This window comes from Mastigoproctus giganteus, chromosome 4 (assembly GCF_048544385.1).
Source record: "Mastigoproctus giganteus isolate SK-2022 chromosome 4, ASM4854438v1, whole genome shotgun sequence".
Lineage (NCBI taxonomy): Eukaryota > Metazoa > Arthropoda > Arachnida > Uropygi > Thelyphonidae > Mastigoproctus > Mastigoproctus giganteus.
The window spans coordinates 63,034,614-63,053,581 of record NC_143578.1 but is presented as its reverse complement, the minus strand read 5'-3'; the positions used below and the strand labels follow the sequence as shown (position 1 = coordinate 63,053,581).

General features: G+C 36.7%; 1 protein-coding gene across 1 annotated transcript in view; it reads left to right on the top strand.

The window, feature by feature from the left end:
- LOC150086786 (metabotropic glutamate receptor-like) overlaps positions 1–18,968 on the top strand; it is a 232,702-nt gene that overhangs the window by 90,125 nt on the left and 123,609 nt on the right. The window contains exon 2 of the mRNA XM_090371576.1: positions 8,367–8,440. The gene's annotated coding sequence lies outside the window, so the exon portion shown is untranslated. The remainder of the gene's footprint in view (positions 1–8,366; positions 8,441–18,968) is intronic.

Here is an 18,968-nt window from a genome sequence, read left to right as displayed (position 1 = left end):
TAATAAAATTACTCGAAATAAATACACAATGGAGAAAACAACGTGCCACTGTATTGACTATCGTTTAATAACTATATTTTCGTTTACTTATCTATACATATTATAATTTGGTGTTCTCAAACTCTTTCAAAATAAATAAAAATTTTAAAGGATTATTAAAAATATTTTATAGAATATTTTAATTTATATAAAATAATATATAATAAATTAATAAAATTAAGAAAAATACACAAATTTGATAACGAACTTAAATGTTGTTTAGAGTAAACAACATGCCAGTGTATTAACTATCTAGCGGTAGTTACATACTCAGAAGCACCAGAAGGTTACTGATTGTGGTCATAACTTCATAAACAGTACGTAACACACGCACACACACATCTCTGCCGAAACGTTAACGCATTAATAGAAGACCTTGACAGAGCAGGCAATAATCAGTTTCCCAAGGCGAAGGTAGCCTTGTAGTTAAACTTGGTCACACACCGAGACCTCGACGTAATTGTTCTTTCAGTGGCGGCTGGTGTTCCGTTACCAAGACGACGACACATTAAGTGGAAGTGTTAACTGCGAGAACATCATCGTTGCTTATTGTGCTACCAACCCTGCATGTACTGTCGCCACTCAATAAAAGGAATTTGTAGACACTTTTTTCATCGCTCTGTTTAGAGGAACAACATAAAGAGGGTGGCACGAAATGATTAAATCATCTTCCGTTGCAATGATAACACTCCTGAAAACAAAACAGTGATGAATGCACATCTCATTTTCATCACTATTGGCAACCTCCTCCACATCTCATCCCTATATGTCCTGTTCAGCATTTTCGATATTGTTTTCTGTTTGTTTATTTATATTAAAAATCCCTTTATGAAGAATTGCCTAGGTATTGAACTATTTTAAACAAAAAACAAATAGCATTACCAGTCTTCTGATATTCGAATTTAATTACATTTACTCTGATTACCCCCGATTTTTAGAATGTGTCCTTAGAAAGGTGGGTCATTAGTTCTGCAAATGATGACGTCATATGAGTGGAGTACGCAGACGTATCACACGTAACCTCGAACCCGGAACAAACTTTCCCTTCACGACGAGTTGCCCTGATATTGTACTTTTTTTCAAATACATTTGTTTTTAAACTAGTGGGTAAATTAAACTTTGAGAGATAACTGTTCATCGCCAAAAGGTTATCCCACCATTTAGCTGTTGTCTCGTCTATAAAAAATAAATAAAAAAAAGGCATATTAATCTTTAACAATGTCATTTGTTTGAAAATAGTGCAATACCAAGGCAACTTGTTGTAAAGGTAAATGGTGTTCTGCTGTAGAATTAAGACTAAGCAGTTTAAATCCTGCTGGAACCAAAATTTATTTTATTTATTTATTAAATAAATAAAATAAATTTTCTTTTATTTATTTAATTCATTACCCAGAAATACAGACTAGCATATGGTCATTTTGCATATAAAAGGTTATTTGTTTCGAAGTAGTGCAATATCTGAGCAACTCATGGTAAAGGAGTTTTCTGACCTTTCCACACTCATTAAAACACTCGAACAGCCAATTTCAATATGGAAATTCTCTTCGATCTGATCTTGCTATTATCTTCGTCCTGAAGAACTTTTTTTCAGTAGCCAAAGTTTTTTTTTATTTTTTTTAAAGCCCCAGTTACCACCATTGTGTATTTGCATGTTCAAGAGTAATGTAAACGACCTTCATTAAAAAGGGATTATCTTGAATATCTCGTTAACAGCTAATGTCAATAAACGAAAAATAAGAAAATTAAAAAGCGTAAAAATCAAAGGACCACGTGATTAATGCCTTGAGGGGGGGATGGAGGAGAAGTCATCTGTGTTAACTATTAAAATGAGACGATTTATCGAAAAGAACATCGTTGAAAAATTCGCAAAAAAAAAAAAAATCAGGAGGGAAGCTAACCAAGGAGATTATAGGAGCATCATTAAAAGATGTTTTAATGAGCTTGAAGATGAAGCAAAAAAACTCCATTGGATTGCTATTTCCGAATTTTAAGTTATTATTCATTAGTGATCCCAGTATTGCGATTTCTTCAAGGGAGTTTCCTCCCCTCTAATGGGCTCACTTCTCTACTAACGAACGAAATTCCTAACAAGGGGAAATGACTTATTAAAACTGCCTCTGTGTTCAGGCAACAAAAGATCTTTTGTGAGAAATGTCTTCGTTAGGAAGAGGAGTTCACCAATAGAAACGATTTATATTCGAATCCTCCCCACCCCCCTCACAGTACACATTTCCATCGAATATGACTGCAATTGAAACATAGCGTTATGGTCACCTAATATCGTAATAAAGAATAAAAGAAAAATGCTAACTTAATTGCCACACAGAAGTTTTGTTGCGACCTTCTTACAATCCATTTTAACATCCTTCGAGCAGTGCTCGAAGTTATCCTGCTGTTGGCGTCCAAAACTAATTAAAACCACGTCACTTTAGAACAATCCCAGTCTAATAAACTCTTTAAAATGACCTCGGAGTTTCTCAGAGTTCGTGGCTTTGGATAAAAGTGAGTGAGTGACATTCCCAAGGGGTTTCTGAACGTAATTGGAAACCACAGATATGGGAGTACGTTCGTATAACGAATCCAACACGCGAACTGTCTTAGAGTAAATAGGCACTGGTAGATGTTATCTTTAAGGACATGCAGGCTTTGATTAAGCCTTGGAAAACTTGAGGATTCACTTGCTATGGAATAAAATACCGATTGTGTTTGGTTAGTGTCCTTTGTCTCTGCAGAAATAAACAAACAGAGAGGAAAGAATCGATGAACACACTTTGAGTACAAGTATATAGTGAAAATAGACAAAGATGTACAGGAAGACAAAGAATCTTGTAAGATTTACATCTCTGTTTATGTATCAGTCCTATTTATTAGTATAATAAAGCATAATCTTACCTAAACTTGTTTTCGTACTGCTCGTGTCATTATGTACATTTATTATAACTTAAGTACATTGGGATCAAAATATTGCCAACCCTTAGATCAATTTCTTAGCCCTTCCCCCTCAATCATACAGTAACAGCGATACCAGATGGAGTTAATGAACTAAAACATCGTCTCCCACCGTTTTCTTAACTCCCCGCCCCCCACTACTTCATCCTTAGCTGCAATCAGCCTACGAGGGGTTAGTTTTTCCCGAAATACTCAAAGATTCCATTAACTTTAAATCGATTTAAACTTCACTATCTTATTGGAAAGTTCTTTGATATAAAAGAAAAGAATACATGCATCTTAGAGTGAAGAATGAACTTTTCTTTATCCCCATGTTTAATCCAGACATTCATGTAGCGAAAGAAAATGGTTTTTATTTTTAGCTCAAAGTTTTCTTAAGTGAACAAACATACTGGCTCAGCAGATTCAACCCAAGCAGTGCTGCGATGCCTCATTTGCTACGCCGATGCCGTAACGAACGAAAACAGTGACCCCCAGTTAATACTTAACTCCCGTCCATCACATTTCGAAAAACGAAAGTATTTTGGGCGCACGTGTCTCCAATAAAATAGCTTTACTTTAGGTGCTAAAGAGAGAGTGACGGTCTTCCGATATTCAGCACCTCAATGGTTACAATGATCTATCAGTCCATCTATAGAAGATGAAGATTCAAATGATCCTTTTAATTGCCTATTGTAAAAGCAGTTACTCAGAGAGTGGTGGAAAGTAAAAACATTTCGAGACTAGAAGAACAAAAATTATGTAAAAAGGGAAAAATGCACTCTTTTTTACCAAGTGTAAGTTTATATAAGTTGTTTATTGAAATGAAATTGCATAATGCACACTTTAAACTCGAGTTATTTTAGCTACGTTTCGGGATTTAAGTGAGACCCGTCTTCAGGCCTAAATGGCTGCAAAAAATGCACGAAATTATTGACGTAACAAATTTCATATAAATTGGTACGAAATAATAATGGCAGCTTAAGCAAAGAATAGAAATTGGCTCTATTTATTGTTCTTCAGACCTTAATATCCTGCACTATCGCCATCTTCAGGCATTTTAGGTAAGCTTCCCTTTCTTTCTTTTTTTTGAAGTTTGAAATTTTTCGGATATTTTCTTTCTTTTTCCCCTTTTCTTTCTCCCCATTTTTTCGCTTCCGCTTTATTTTTCTTTAATTTTATTTTATATATTCTAAGCCAATTGCATTTTTATTTAAAGCTTTTATTATTATTTTCCTTTTGTTTATTTTAAGTTTTTATTATTTTATAAAAAAATAATAAAAATGTCAATTTATATTAAATTTATAATGTCAGTTACTTTTTTCAATTTTTTTTTTCATCCATTAACCTTGAAGACGGGTTTTAGTTAAAGCCCGAAACGTTGCCAAAAATATATATTTCAGTACACAACTTATAGAAACTCACACGTGGTAATGGAGTGAATTTTTAAATAACTTTAAAGTATCAAACTACGCGTCCCCTCCCCATCTCTCTATCAAATTATGATAAAACCTGACTGAGGGTCTCTTATTATTTTGAATTTTAATTTAAAAAGAGAACGAAATATAATTAATCCTGTTGAGAAAAAACGAATTCCCCGTTAAAGGATTAGAGACTAAAAAACAATGGAAGCAAGAAAACTGTACTGATCTCCAATAAGCCATATTTCGAATTTCGATTGACAAAAGAAAGTTCGAGATAGAGCGAATAAAAGAAATTCGGAAGAAAAGGCAATTGTCAAACAAAAGAAAGATCATTAGCACATACGTGACAAAAAGAAACTTTTTTTTTTGCGATGGTCATCGACTGGTGCACACCTCAACACACATACAATAGCGATGTAATGACCAGGAGAGACCAGAAGAGGAATTGGAAGGGTTTGGCAGCAAAGAAGTAAGTTAATTAGGCATCCAACAAAACAGCGCAAAGCTATCACAACAGGCTGTAGTGTAGTGACAGGTGAGGGAAGTCCACTTTCGCTTTTTTCAGTTCTTTATCTGAAACTGCTCTCGCGCACCCCTTTAAAAAGGGCTTTTAGGCGCCATTGTGGAGATGAAAAGAGACTCTTGCAGCAACTTGATGGCCGTCCTCTGGTCACTTGGCCAGGCTACCGCGTGTTTGTTCAATGCTTCGTTTTCTTTACTCAGCGGGCACACGTGGGAAGACATCCAGCGCGAGTGTGGGGGGGGGAGGGCTTAACGACTTCGTTAGACGAACTGTACCCGCCAAGTGTATCGGATTAAGCGTAGCGAAAAGCCACTACGAAGCTTCACCCTACGTGTGTTGCACGGTACAGAAGTAGCCATTACCGCAAATTACCCTTCTCAACTCGCTCTCTTTCTCAGATACAGCATGCAACGCGGATGGAGTGATGGGTGACATGGCAGATGACCCGGCCCCTCTTATTCAAAAGCATGTTAAGTCCGTGTGTTGTACAAACATTAAATCATATATAGAAAGAAACACACCGAATACAGGAAAATCAAATAACAGCGTATATTCTAATGGGTGAAGATTAAAAGTACAGTATATATAATAATAAAATGGGTATCCTAAGGAAAAAGAAAGTTTTAACATTTTTTTTAAATAAAATAATCAAAATATATTAATATAATTTAAATATTCTTTATTGTTTTTGTTAAAATTTATCAGAAACTCAACATTCTGCCTACATTAAGATTTCAATTCATATTCTCATAAAAAGATGTGACCTCAAAAAATCATATTAAAAATTATGCCGATATCGAAGTTTGTACAAATGTTTTGAAGTTGGTACAAATGTCCAGTTTGTAAAATCTGTCTTGAAATTTGTACAAATCTCCTCTTTTCACAAATCTCTTGAAGTTTGTACAGATACTTTGTACAAATGACTCGAAGTTGGTACAAATATTTTGAAGTTTATACAAACATCCAGATTTGTACAAATGCCATGAAGTTTGTACAAATCTCCATCTTTGTACAAATGCCTTTATGGGTGTACAATTGTTTTGAATTTGTTATAAATGTCCAGTTGGTACAAATGTCTTTAAGTTTGTACAGATGCCTTCAAGGTTGTCTTGAAAGTTGTACAAATGCCTTCAAGGTTGTACAAATGCCTTTAAGGTTGACTTGAAGGTTGTACAAATGCCTTTAAGTTTGGACAAATGTCTTTAAGATTATACAGATGCCTTTAAGGTTGTACAAATCTCCACTGCACAAATGCCTTGAAGTTGGTACAAACGTCCAGTTTTGTACAAATGTCTTTAAGGTTGTACAATAAAGTCTTGGAATTTGTACAGATCTGTACTTTGTGCAAATGTGTTGAAGTTTGTACAAATGTCTTGAAGTTTATTCAAATGTTCAGTTTTGTACAAATGTCCTGAAGTTTGTACAAATGTATTTAAGTTTATACAAATATGCAGTTTATCTTGAAGATTGTACAAATGTATTTAAGTTTATACAAATATGCAGTTTATCTTGAAGATTGTACAAATGTACAGATATTATGTTTACGGACGTGAGTACCTAGCCTTTTTTTATTAAACATTTCGAAACGCTATTACAGCTTTAAAAAGGAGAAACAATTCTTCTGTTTGTCTAAAGTTGTTCTGAAAGTGGATCTCTGTTGGAGAAGAGTTCGCTTCTTGCATTATTTGGACCCTGCAGCATTAACTTAATACTAAATGCACTCTTTTTTGTCTTTTTTAAAACCAAATATTTACACGTAGAGTGTTCTAAACTGGTGAAAATATAAATTTAACGTGGAGTTAGAAGAAAATAAGAAAACTCGAACAATGTCCAGGAAAAAAAATAATAAATCGTTTAGTGATATATCCTCTCACTAGAGGACGTTTCTAATCGAAATGATAATCTTAAAATTATTTAATGCTGGTTTTATGGCATTTTGTTGAAATCTTTTTAATGCTGGTTTTATGGAATTTGTTTTGTCGAAATCTTTTCAATGCCCACAACTGATGCTGGTTGGACATCACTTGAATTTCCCGATAAACAACTGCATTGAAAAGGTTTAACTACCACCATATTCTTTCTTTTAAGAGAAATATATTTTTATATTTGTCTTTTAAATGGTCACTCTGCACTTTTCCTTGTGGTTATACGTAGTTGCGCATGCGTACTTAGTAACTTTTAATAGTATCGCCATTTTCACAATGGAAAGATAATTCGAATAATAAATAATTTAATTTTATATTAGTTAGCAAATAAAAATTTATTAATTTATTAATACATCTTTTATTTTGTCTGATGTAGTTGAAAACAAGCACTATGATGGATTAAGTTAGACTAGAAAGACTATCACAAAAATTGGACTACATTATGAAGGTTGGAGTAGAAAGACCAAAGATCGTTTTGATCTTTGGTCTTTCATTTGATCACGTAACTCAATCAGAGTAGATCAATTTGTAGAGCTGTTTAGACCACCACAAATGCAGCCTCTGTCGAAATTATCGCATAAATTCCAAATCGGCAAACCCGCTCTTAGGTGTTATGCAAAGAATGGTTGAAAATGGATCTTTGAGAGGAAATTAAGCGAAAATTGTCTGTGGTAGTTCAAATCTAATAGCTACACCATCATAATTCTGCAGAATAGATGCGCCTACGGTCAGTTCATTTCGAAAGGTCAAAAGATCAAGCAGCACACAATAAGGGGTTTTCTAATAAATCGATACGTCTATGACGAAGAACCTTTGTGTGATAAAAATGCACTTCAAATATCTACGACCCTTAATATTTCTTTTATCTTCAATAGCCATTGTCTGACTCTTTAATGGAATTGTAATCCTGTCAGCTGTTGTCTGAGTAAGAGAGCCTCTCTCTAGAATACTTCTTCCAGTTATAAACTAAGTCTAACTCGATCCATGAACAAACAAGTATCCCTACTTATACCTAAGCCCATATTTATGTTTAATCCCAAATAATTACATAGAAATAAAGAGATATTCCTGCTGGGAATTAACGTTTTCTTATAAATTTAAGTTTCCGGTCGAAATTAAGTTCCACAATTCTGGTGTATTCTTTAAGTGATGCTGGCCGAATTATAATAGAAGGCGATCTTAAAGAAAAGTGCTTTAAACTTTCAAGAATTTAATGAGAATCACGAACACTTCCAAACTTTATGAAAATGTTCTAATGGGATCCTTTGATTCTCTGTCTTGTAAGAGTTTAATACCTTTCCTGGAGGTTAGCTACGTACTATATTTCTTTTAATCATTTTGCCAATATTTCGATTCATTTTTCATCATATAATAGATAGATAGTCTCTCTCTCTCTGTTATACACAGACACACACATGGCAAGTTTTTAATCTCCTCTCACTTTGATCTACTGTCCAACTTTCTCTAAATTATCCTTAGGTATTTGAAATAACGTATGCCCAACATCTTTTAATTTTCTCTCCTTAGCTGCCAAGTAAAGGACCATTAAAGGGAACATGCAATGTGGAGACCTGTGCGGGAAATTCGTTCGTTGATATATGGTAATGTATTATTTTTTTTTTCTTACTGCCCTAGATAAGAAAAAAAAAACTCCTTCATTTGTGGGAAGAGTAATTTCGATAGAATAAATTGAGTAGAGGGAAGGCAAAAAAAAGGAGAAATAAGTTTGCTTATTAAGTCACAAATCAGTTCTTTTACGTGTAACACTTAATTAACTCATCCGTGGAGCTTCACGGGTTGATATGAAGTTATCTAAATGACTTTTAGTCTTTTTGGTTTAAGAATTAAGCGTTTTTATAAGAATATATTCTTGGTTTTAACGATTTCCTACAAATATAGTCTTTTTAAACGTATAATGTATGTAAATAAGTTGGTTGTGGTTCTATCCCAACGAATAGAGCCACAGCAACTACCTCAGACGTTGCAGCAAGATATACGAGTTCTCTTCAGCTCCCTGTGTTCTCACTGGGGTGATGAGGGGTAGCCGGGTTTACAGGAGCACACATCCACGTATATCTCTTTGCCGAATCAAAAATCCATCCTGAATTCGAGCGCATTATTTCGTAAGATTTCGGTTCTTTGAGTGTCCAACTGTGTTCGCGTACCACAGGAACACCAAAGTCGTCCATCTTCTTGATGGTGACAATAAATACGACATAAAACAATCTTTTCCTTCCATAGAATTGTATTTCCGCTTCTACTGTTCACTTTTGCCTAGAGTATTATTATTATTTTTTGTCTCTCTTTGAGCAGCTGTTGGTGCGGTTGGCTTCACTTAGCCTTGACCCACTACTGGAAGTAGACGATGAAGTACTGTCCTCCCTTTACGACAGGGACACACGATGGCTGTCATCATACGAAGACGCCTCTCTGCTAGCTGTGTTGACATTAAAATGATGAAGTCTGAAGTGAGTATCGCTGTCCGCTCAATTCTTAGTCGGCTTGGTCTGCCTGAAATTCAAAGCCCAACACCAATTTTAAAAAAAGGACTTTCCGAGCAGCAGTGATGGACAGAAGGTTGAAAGGGGAAAAAATCAGAAAGAGCGTGTGTGGGAGAACTGATTGAGAAAGAGATATGTGCTCAGCTTTTTTTTTTCTTTCTTTTTAAAGAAACCTCGCTCATCTCCGATTACCTACGAAGGCATAGATTGATCACACCCTTGAGAAAAAAGCAAGAAACAATATGTGAGATGGGTAAGAAGAGTTAGGAGAGGCTTAGAAAGATGAAGAAATCCGTCATGGATATTTCCTCTTATTTATTGCTTTCATATCTTCAAAATGATCGCAATGGCGTTAGATTCTCTGCTTTTGATTTCTTCGTTGAACTTGATAGCATTTCTTTAAGCCTTTATCGCTTTGTCTGTCTTATGAAAAGTTGCTCTTTCTGAAGTTTCCTTAGCGGTTTTCGGTCCTCTCTCGCCCTGTACACGGTCTTTTCATCCCTCGGAATTTCCTCATTCAAATAAAATAGAAGGAAAGAGAGCGTACAAATGTCTTACAGTATTTTTATGCCTTTCCCCTTTTTAATCATAACTCCATTTATCGAATAACTTTACATCGTTTCTATCATCTTTTATAGTAATCTCCAATTTTGTTTGCAAGCTGTCTATTGATCCATAGAGGATAAATCATTTCTTTCTTCATCATAGAGGATTATCTTGAAGCATATGGACAGCAATCGCATGAGTAATTCCGGTCTGTGTGTACGTATCATCGGATTCTTACGACTGCTCATTCAGAGAAGGCTATATGAGGTTCTTGGGGTTCAACCACTCGCTGTTTCTCTGATTGATCACTTGTGAGAAATCCACAGATGCAGTTGGTTTCTCAGATAGCATCTTTACTTTTTTTTTATGTTTCTGTTACCATAAATAGGCAGTATCGTTATTAGAACAGCCTGTTTCTTGACAGTCAACCCAATCTATTCTTTATTGTTCCATCGCCTTTTCCACACCATTTATGATTATGATTTGAATGAAATATAGCTGTGCCAATCTCATTATTTGAGTCCTTCTTAACAACTCATTACTGTTTCCTCTAGAGCCGCATTAATTTTCATACTGGCCAGGATTAAATACTATTTAGCAGCCATACCCTTCTGTGATGTTTATAAATTTAACAATTTCTTTTATCTCCTAAATATCTTATAGTAGTGTTGGTGGAATGAGCCAATGTGTGCTCTATCATCCTTACTGTCAATTTTCTGAGAGATAAAAACCTACTTATTTAATGCATCAATGACACTGCTGAACATCGTTGTGCTTAGAGAAGAAATTAAGGGTATTAGAAAGGTTTTTTAACTTGAGAGAAATAATACCAGAAAAATATGGAGGCTTAAAAATGGATCTAAGTGGATGAAAGCAGCAAGATTGCTGCATGTTTAATTTCAATGCTGACTTAGCAATATTTAAATTAACACATATAATAATTAAAATTTGAATTTCCGGTACTTCAGGTTGGTAATTACAAGTAATAATCTGAGTAATATTATTTGTTTTCCTTTTTCGCTTAAGATTTCTAATTAAAAAGTAATCCTTTTGGTTGCAAGAACTGCTGCTCTAGTCTAATGATTCGTAGGATTAGCCTCAGCTAATTTAACTAAAGTTAATTAGCCAATTCCATTATTACCAATGAAACAGTCCGAATCCAGTTCTGTTAAAGAACTGGAACAGAACTGTGCCTTAATCTTTTAATATCAGAAACAAGTTCTTATATCATAAGATTAAGGAGCCTTAAGTCTTTATCAAAATCAGAGAATCAACTATAATGATCACACATCCATACTGATGCCTTAAAATTCCGCCAGCAACCAAAATTACGAGCTGTGATTCGGGCACACCGTGGTTCCTCAAGACATTGAGGTTTATCTCTAATATTTTGGCCATGCAGTGGAGAGGAACTCTTATTTATCCATTGATCCATCCTCAGTACTTCAGTTTTGAGTCGGCAATGACTCAAATGGTTGGACTGTTTCGATTAGCACAAAGGCATCTCAGGTCATGTAGGGTGTCAGTGGGCTTTAACAACCTAATTGTGTTCTACGACTGTCTGCTTTGAGGATGAATAAGCTCTAGGGAACTTTCTGTGATGGGCGGGGGATTCGGCTCAGATTTGTTTTAAAGAGCTTCATTAAATCGTTCGATGGTATTTGAACTCTGCTCGCTTTCGTGATTTTGAGCCATTTTTACTAAAATATTAGAAATAAGTCATGGTACTGTTATAAGTGGACACACCACCCGGACGCTATTGGAGAAATAGCAGCACTCATCCCCTTCGGACTCCAATCGCATCCATTTGATATTAGTTGAGATGGCTTGTTAATTTTGTAGTCCCAAATGTCATGTATAAAGACTATTAGAAATACATAATAACAGGCATCACTTATAGTACATAGCGAGGCAATAGTATCAATTAGATCGATATCCTTGTTTGGAGAATATTCCTAATGAATTGTAAATTATAATCAATTATTATAAACTGGTGAAGCACGTGTGCCTTTTAAAATCTAAACTATTATGAATTTAAAATAGTTAATTTCCGTAATCTACCCCTCTTCTTCCACCCTTCCGTCAATCAATAACCCTTTACCTGGGGGACAGCTGACAAGAACGACACCTTGGCATTTAGAAGTACTCTGTAGATCAATATCCGACAAGGTTCAAAGACGAAACTCTTAAAGGAAGATGGATTCGTCATTTAAGACGGTTGCCGCCGTTTCGGTTCCTCTTTGGAGGGTCATCAGGATTTGTCCTAATGATGACTCTCGTGGGAGGACGGAAGGGTCGACAACAGATTACTGTCAGTTTTCGGCATGAAGAAACCACATCAAAGAAGAAGCAGGTCTGTTTGCTCCTATAAAGTATTTTGTGATCAATTAAAGCTTAACATATTAATTTTAAGTTACCATAGAAGTAGTTTAGAATTAGATAAACCCCTCCATAGGACAGCATCTCGCTTTTGGAACCTGTACATTCCATGGTCCGAAGGCTATATGCTGTCCTACAAACTCTAAATGACTCAGCTAAGTAGTTATTGCAGTAGATAAACATTACTGGAAACTTTTACTGAAAGCTGGCGCTGGTCATAACATTGACCAAAAATATCTAGATTTATTGGACGATACTTCCATATTCAGGCTGGAAAATGACTGGCAAATCGCTTTAGCTATAAGTCCGTAGAATCTGTCTTTAACTGTCTCGTAGCGCTACGTAAGGATGACACTTATGACCCGAACCGGCATAAAATGTGATTTAATATACTCATAAAGAGTGAGGATTCTTCTATCGGGTATGCTGTGTGAATGCGAGACCGCTCCTTACAAGAATTAAGAGACTTCGGAAACTATAATTCTGCCATCTAATGGCTGTTACACCCAAACATACACGCGGTGGTTTGCTTATTTATGTGGCTGTCCATAAAAGCCATCAGTTTTCTATCTTTAGCGAAGTCTTATTATCCGATGGGTAAAATATAAGCTCTCCTTTGCAGTTTTCCTTCGTTCATTCTTGTGGAAAATATTTTAAATATTAATCTCGTATTAAGAGAAGTTTCACTTAACAAATTCCGATTTTAAAAATGCAGTCATTTTAGGGCTTCTTAAGGTTTTCCCATTTTCTTAAGGCTCTTTTGTTTTCAGCTGGTTGTCAGGTGAGGTATTTCTCAGATCAGAAGAAATCTTACAATCCCAGTGGGCTTTAAGCCTTATATTTAATCCCAACCCATTGTCAGTTTAACTTCAAGCAGGACCATTTATTTAAACCTCTTACGTGTGTGGTGGGAGGGTGTTAGGATTTTTCAAGGATTTCTTTGAATAAATCTCGCCAGAAAGATCTTACTAGCTTTGGTAACATATTACGTCCGTGTTCTCCTAAATATATCTTTGAAAAAAGATTCAAAGCCAGGGAGCATTTCGATGCGCAAGGAAAGATTTTTCTTAGGTGGTTGGATAATTCTCGTAAAGGTGGATATTATATTGATGATAATGCAAATGCGCTTCGATAAAAGGCGTGGATGCAACTGGTTCGATAACTTAAAATGGGTGAATAATACTTGATCACCATGACTGATAAGCCAGTTCTTCAGAAAGACAGTTGAGTCCCTTCCTTCCGGTGAATACATGTCAATCAATCACTGTTCGAGGTGTCCAGTCCATAGCTTAAAATTGCTTAACTCAATGAAGTAGAACAGCCAGTTTTCCTCTTCTGCTATCTCATCAATCAATGTCCACATTGTTCGGAAGGAGAGTCGCTTTTAGAGCATGGGTTGCCTTCCCATTCAGTGAAGACCAAATCAGAACTATGCATTGAATACGATTTGATTTAAGTTCAATAATTACAGTGAATTGAGCAATACAAGACTTCTAGGATTAGTATGAATTCTTTTGCTCTTTGTTACAGTTGTTTCTAGTTTTTCGTATAGCTTTGTAAAAAGAAGATGTATTTAATCACTGCACACTCGGATTTGCGTGCAGTGATTCAATTTTTATCTGCTGAAGAGGGAAAAACCATAAAAAATTCATAACCGAATATTCACTGGGTGTGTAGTGTACGTCTCTAGTCAAAATCGCTGTCGTGGATCGGTCAAGGACAGATGCGATGGAAGCATCCTCAGCATCCAAGACCGAAAAACTGTCAATCCCATATTTCTGCAGGAAACGTTGGAGTAAACGATTTCTTCGACCACCGTGTTCATTTTTCTGTTTCACCTTTGAAAACCTTGATGCTAACATTAACTCAAAACCGTATTCCAAAACTGTGAACCATCTTCGCCTCAACATCAAATGGACACTCATACATTGCTAACCCGATTTAGGACTTCGTTCAAAAGATTATCTGAGAAGCGTTTAAAACTTGTACCAGCTCAGATTTTTCATCATGTGGCTTTTATATTTTTCATCCATTGAAAACAACATTAAAAGGACTCATTCTAATTCAGCTGCTTCAACTGAAAGTATTTTGTTTTGCTTTTTAGAAGAAGGGATAGATAGATTTGCGAAGTAACGCGACTCATGTATACATGCTAAGGAGAAATCTATTTTATTTTCAAAAATAAAACTCGCAGAAGTTTGTAAAAAAGTGGTATTAATGACTAACCGTCGCATAAGTGCAGAGCACTCGACCCTTGACTTTTATCTCTTTCTAACAACGCAACTAAGGCTAAGAGGCGTCAGTGTATTGCGTTTGCAAATTGTGGGTATTATACAGTCGGTTTTCTTGTTTTGTCAGATGAAAAATCCTAGTATCTAGGGTATCATAACCGAGCAGTCCTCTCCTGAGACTGACTAACTCAGCCACTGCACGAACTTCTGTTAAGGTAAAAGTACCTCAAATTATCATACAGATGCCCTCGTGGGTGGGACAATTAGTATAATCACTGTGCTCCCCACACCGAGTGGAAAAGACCTGAGTTCGAATCCTGTCAATGACGCGAGGAATTTTTATAGGCCTCTTTCACATCGTGGCTAAGTTAGTCGGTCCAGGAGAGGTTTTTTCTTTCAAAAACTCGGGTTTTTTGTACAGCAAATCAAATCAAACACAGAACACGCGCAAATATCATCCATTTTTGCCAAAATATTTTTTTAAAAAAAGTACATAGTCTTCAGAAAGATAACCGCGCATGTATTCCTTCAAAAATCTAAACAAGTAGAAATCGTCAGACTCCCAGTTATATCCGTGAACCCATTTTCCATCTCTGGTCATCCACACAGCCTCTTCGAGAGAAATAATCTTTTTTTTTTCCATCCTTATGGTTAAAAAATTGCAAAAGTAGTCAAAACAATAATATATTAATAAAAATTTGGATTTTGAGAAGAGCAATCCGCCATATTTCGAGTGAAACATAAGGAGGAGCACAGAACGCGCATCCGTATCAATAACTCCAAAAGAAGAACTCCTTATTTCCTCGTTCTTTCTTGTTTTATCGCCCACTATTTTCTCGACATTGTCCATCAGTAGATATAAAGGGGTTCTGGATACCTGCACGCGCCTTTGCTTTCGCGAAGAAACGACACGGTCGTAGTTCGTTGTCTGCAACCTCCCTGTCGTCTCATTACGAAGCCTGCTCGAGCGAAACCGCTTTTTTTCTCTCTCCCCCTCCACTTTTTTGTCACATCTTTCTACTGCATGGGATTATGGGATCGAGGGTTGCATGCATCGCTGACTTCTGCTGTCGTGTAAATATCGTCGGTGACATTTCTTCTGGCTCGTGTACGGTGCGTGACAGAGACCTCTAACGGCTGTCCAAGTCGTTAAGTTGAGTCCCCCCTCCTCCTTCTCCTCCTCCTCTTGACTAGATTTAAGTGTGGTGATTTACATTTTTACTTCCACGTCGCGTCTTAGGTCTGCTGAAGAATAAATCCAATGGAGCTAAATTGCTGTTTTGTCCTCTCGGATTCTTAGAATTCTTTTCTGGCTTCCTAATTACGTAGTGTTCGTATTTTGATGGGCTGTTAGTGCTGGAATTACCCAAACTGTCTTTTTGTGTAGCTGAGAAGATTGCACGTGATAAAGTCACTCCCCGATTGTTAATTTAAATATTTTCTCTTTCCTTCTGTTTTTTGATTATCCGGAAATTTCCAGCATTGATGAAATTGTCTTTTAAAAGATAATACACTGCCCAAATAAAATATTAGAAAATTCAGTTAATAGGGAAAGACGATGGCCTCTTCCTCGTAAGGTGGGGGGGGGAGCTTCTGAAATGGTCCATATTTGTAAGCTGCGGTCTGACGTGCCTTTCCAAATTAACCTACAAGTTTTCGATCGGCTTCAAATTCACGAAATCTCGAGGGTCGAAGAAGATGCCTCATGTATACTGAGTGGCCATTTTATTATGTACACCTACCCGTTTCATAAAATGGACTGCTTCGTGTGTTCATTACGTGAGATATAAAGAGATTCGATGTGAGGATGGATAAGACGAAATATCTGAGTTATGACAACCCAGAATTGTGCAAAATTGAGCACCTGTGGGACTATGTAGAATGTGCTTTGCTGTTTGGTGTAAAAGGTAAAAGGTAAGGTAAACTGCAGCCATTGTCAAACCACTGCAGGATGGAAGCCTTCTCAACGATTCATGTTGAGGGAAATGGACCACAATCTGCCACGCTGGTTCAGTGCGGGTTGGCAGATTGACCTTATTTAGCAGTCAGGGTCAGGGGGTTGAACCCCGGTCTACTCAAAGGTCTACATGGCCTCACCCAGCGTGACAGATTATGGCCCATTTCCGTCAACATGGATCGTTGAGGAGGCTTCCATCCTGCAGTGGGTTGACAATGGTTATTTGGAGTAGAGATCGGCAACCGTTCGAGGCGGTTGAATCAATACGAATCAGCATAACGGTGGCATGGACTCGACACCTTGTTGAGTTCATGTCACGAGGAATCTAGGTTGTTATGAAGAATAAAGGGAGGGTCTACTCACTAGCATGTAGGTGTACATAATAAAGTGACCACTATGTTTAACATAATGTACTCCAAGCACAGCTAGTAAACTTTTTTCTTTGTTTTTATTTATTAAAGAAGGTGATCCCAGCCAGCTTTTCTGGAAACCTCGCCATCTATCGCAATGGAACGCAATCCATATTACAAGTCCATGCAGTAATGGAATGAACAGGGATGCAGAATCCATTCATTAACTGCTAAGGAATACCCTGCAAAGAAGCAGACCAGTCCAAACCAACATCTTCTAGCAAAGCAACGATTCGCTATTAACCGTCGCCATCACAAGAGGTAGGTTCGCCGTGGTGGTCTAATCCACCGCAGGAGTCCCCAGTTTCTCCTACACCAACCCAGACACCCAGAGACGACATGGGTGCTTCAAGGATGATGAACCACAAATTCAAACTCAAGTGATCCCTGAGTTCTGTCCCAAGTGCCACAAGACAGTGTCCATTCTTCTGTACATCTGTTGTGCACTAACCAAAGCAGGATCATTCATTCGTCAGGTACCCCATAGGTGTGTAACCAGGAGCCAGAACTTTTCAACATCAGACTAACCATTGAAACGCCCATGCCCGTCTCCAAAGAGCAATGTTTTTCATCAGGTCAGCTCACAAACATACGCACAAAGGCATGGCATTCATGTCTCAAGCATTAAACTCGTAAGAAGCAATTGAAGCGGCAGAAGGTTTGTGTGGTAGACTTTCTCTGTCTTATTCCATCTTGAGCAGTTGGTAGAAGGCGTAGTCTCGTTGGATAGTTAGAGAACAGGGAACGATAAGGCAATGAGGGGTCAGTATATAAGTTATAATGGATGAAAAACCAAGTGTTTGAAAAAAAAATAATAACCAGCCGATCATCTGTAGAGACCGATTAATAATAATTTTCTTTCTTATTTCCATTGCTCACCTTTCATATTTAAAATTTTCAAATGATTGCTTTAAAAAAATACGGATTTTCCAGTGAATTTAAGGTTAAAGTATTAAATGACAATTACGGTTTAAAAGCGAGTGATTGACATCTGAGATACCGAATGACATAAATTATACTTTGGTGTTGTAGGTGTTTTAAAATGAAGGGCAGTTGTAAGGAGGAAGTTTCTCAGTTTCTCATCAGGAAGCAACCGGTTCATTTTCAATGGCATATGTTTCTAAGACGCGTCAGTGGTGGATGTAAGAGAGCTGTCAAAGGAATGCCCTCGGTTTATTTTTGATAAATCAGTTTATTCCCATACGACTGCAATTAAATTGAGGAAAGAATCTAAACTCTTCTAAAACCTGTAAATATGGTAAATAGGGCAAACAGTGGCGCTACGAGAAAAGAAAATGGTAATTTACGCAGTATGTGTGTAATGTAAGATATGGATTTTATTAAAAATGAAAATGAGAGGAAAAATTGCTAATGAAGACCTTTAAATGTTATTTTTTAACTAAATTCAAGATGTCGCAATTAATTCAAGACCCTGAGAACGAATAGTGACATATCATCATGGGTTCAGAGTTATTATTAAATTAGAGCAATGATTTTATAACCGATTATACACTGAGTGTCCACTTTATTAGGTGTACCTACTCTTTTCGCTCCTTCAATAACAGGTTTGTACCATTCGGCATAAAGCAGGTGGGCAGACACTTAAAGATGCTGTAAGTGTGCGAAAATTTTAAGGGGATTCACGTACTACGGTCTCGGGAACATCGGAATTGGTCCCATAAAAGAATAACATCTCTTCGGAGAAGATATACCTAACCATACAATTTATAACAATTGTGGAAAGCAATTGAATCAACAAGGAACAGCGTCCATCCACTTGGCTGGCTTTTGAAACTTCCTTGAGTCCTTGCCATGGATTCACGGAAGTGCCAAAAGTGGATGACGAATCTGGGTTGTTTTGAGGCTGAAGGAAGGACCTACTCACTCTGAGGCAGGTGTGCCCAATGAAATGGCCATCGAGCCCTCAGAATAACCCGGATTCAACCTGAGAAGAAAGTAACTGCACATAAAAGTGTGTAAATGTTTTTTTTTGTAGACCTATTAAGTTTTATTAGGCAGCCTCAATTTAGATGGTTACAAATTGTGCTCGAAATGTAGTCCGTCGGAATCAATAACAGTTCCCAATCCAGTAATGAAATTATAAA